At 34.5% G+C, this 2,340-nt stretch overlaps 1 long non-coding RNA gene across 1 annotated transcript; it reads right to left on the reverse strand.

Annotated features, from left to right (window-relative positions):
- Positions 1–703: 703 nt before the first annotated feature.
- On the reverse strand, positions 704–1,613 carry LOC109153595. Its single transcript, XR_002049543.1, has 3 exons — positions 1,367–1,613; positions 1,178–1,301; positions 704–769 (listed from the first exon to the last, which is right to left on the reverse strand). It is a non-coding gene; the product is annotated as an uncharacterized LOC109153595 (long non-coding RNA).
- Positions 1,614–2,340: the final 727 nt, after the last annotated feature.

Consider the following 2,340-nt stretch of genomic DNA (forward strand, 5'->3'; position numbering starts at 1 on the left):
GTGTCCGGTTTCGTGTCGTGTTAACGGGTCATGTCCATAATTGCCAGGTCTAATAACACTGTTTAATTTTAATATTTATATATTTATTTATATATGCAGGGAACACTGGTACATGCCCACATCCCAAAACAATTGGTTCCAAAATTCATTAATAATTTTAAGGAAGGTTCAGTTTGGGCTGTTAAGAATTTCTTGGTCATCAACAATTTCTACACGTACAGGACAACCCCTCACAAGTACATGATCAAATTCAATTACCAGACTATAGCTAAGCAATTCAAAAGAATTGAGTTTCTAAGTCAGATGTTTCGTCTCACACCATTTGAGGCTCTAAAAGTTGAAGGTGTTAATGATAAACTGTTGGTTGGTACGTATATTACGTTGAAATTACCTTTTTTTTTTTTTTTTTTTTTTTTTAGTTGTTGTTGTTTAACTATAAACTGTATTTAAATAGTAGTTAATGACTTACCAATCTTATTCTATGCTCAGTCATGGGGATTGAACCAGCAGTGTGCAGCGACGGTCCCAATCCCCCACAGTCCGAATTTCTGTTTCTTTTATTCTTCTCAGCAGTCTTCTTGAAGTTCTCTTTATCCCAAATGCTGCGTTATTGAGCTAAAACTGGATCAGTCATCCATTGTGGTTGTGGATCACCATCTGCCAACTTACTGCGAACCTCATACAATGTGTTAGACAGTTTCCTGGCAGCCTTTCTGTGAAATATGCTCAAAATAGTTGTCTCATCTTCAGGATTCCACTTATATGATTTCTTTGATAAAATTTAAATAATCAAATTGTAATTAGTAAAGGAATATTAATTACATGCATGCATATATTGGCAAATTATTGTGTAGACCATGGTCCATACAATTGTGTAGACCATGAATATCATGTACATTTTTAATATATTAAAAGTACATTATTTTTGTACTGAAGGTACATTATATAAAATAATGTACCCTTAGTATATTAAAAATGTACTTTAAAAAAATGTACCTTACGTACATAATAATGTACCCTTAGTATATTAAAAATGTACTTTTGATTTATGGTCCACACAATTGTATGGACCATGGTCCATGTAATAATGATTGACATATATTCTGTTAATACATATTAACAGTTTCCTTTAGCAATTATAAACTAATTTACTAATAGCAGTTATAAACTAATTTACTCTAAATTCATTAAACCAGACATCCTTCATATGTCTAGGAGCATCACTGTATGACTTTATTGCATCAGGGAATATTTTAGTAACACAATCCATAACTTCTCTATTTGCCTTGCATGACTCAAACCTTTAACAAATTATAAATGTTAGAGATAAAGGTAAACACATTTCAATTGTCAATGTATGACTTACGATTTGTTCCCAATGGGGTGTATTGTGGGCCTGTTGCATGGTGAAGTTGGAGGTGATGGAACATTATCTCGTGATGCTGATATAGTATGCTCTGAATCACTATTTCGGCTGGACTATGGGAAAGTACTTGATGGTGGGCTGGAGTTTGGGACATTATTTGATGGACTTGGTAGTTGATTTCGTTCAGAATTAGATATTGGTGGTTGGGACATCAACTTTTTATTTTTTTACCTGGCATTACGTTGAGACATTTTCTGCATAAATGTAACATATAATTCTTGTCATCTTCTACACTCAAATATCTTGTCTTTCTCCTGCCCATCGACCGACATGGTCGATTAAATATTGACAAAGTAACTGGCAAGTTAGGATCAATGCCGCCATCATTTAGGTTCCGACCTATCCTTGTTCTTCTACTCTGCACATAATCGTCAAAATAAAATGATGCAAAGTGTGTTGACTCTTCAAGCATACATGCATCAACAATTGAACTTCAACATATCTCTTGTTTTTCATTTTGGACTTCAAGTGACTGAGGAAGCGTTCAAATGGATGCATCCAACGATATTGTACTGGGCCCCCTAAACGTGCTTCATATGGAAGATGGATAGGCAAGTGTTCCATGCAGTCAAATAGTGCTGGAGGGAAAAACCGTTCTAACTTACACAATGTTAAAACAATCGAGTTTTCTATTTCATGTATTTTGTATACTCATAGGGGCGTAGAGCAAAGATTTCTGTAAAACACACTTAACTCAATTAAAGGCTTCCAGTGACAGCTTGGTAAAAGCATGAAAGCTACAGGCAAAAGAAACTGCATAAAAATATGACAATCATGACTTTTCATCCCTATTAATTTAGAAGCTGTGGAATCAACACATGTAGCCAAATTAGAAGAAAACCCATCAGGTAACTTCAAAGTCTGTAACCACTCATAGACAGCTAATTGATTAGTACGATTCAAACTGTAGCTTG

This window comes from Ipomoea nil, unplaced genomic scaffold, assembly GCF_001879475.1.
Source record: "Ipomoea nil cultivar Tokyo-kokei standard unplaced genomic scaffold, Asagao_1.1 scaffold2510, whole genome shotgun sequence".
In the NCBI taxonomy this organism is placed as follows: domain Eukaryota; kingdom Viridiplantae; phylum Streptophyta; class Magnoliopsida; order Solanales; family Convolvulaceae; genus Ipomoea; species Ipomoea nil.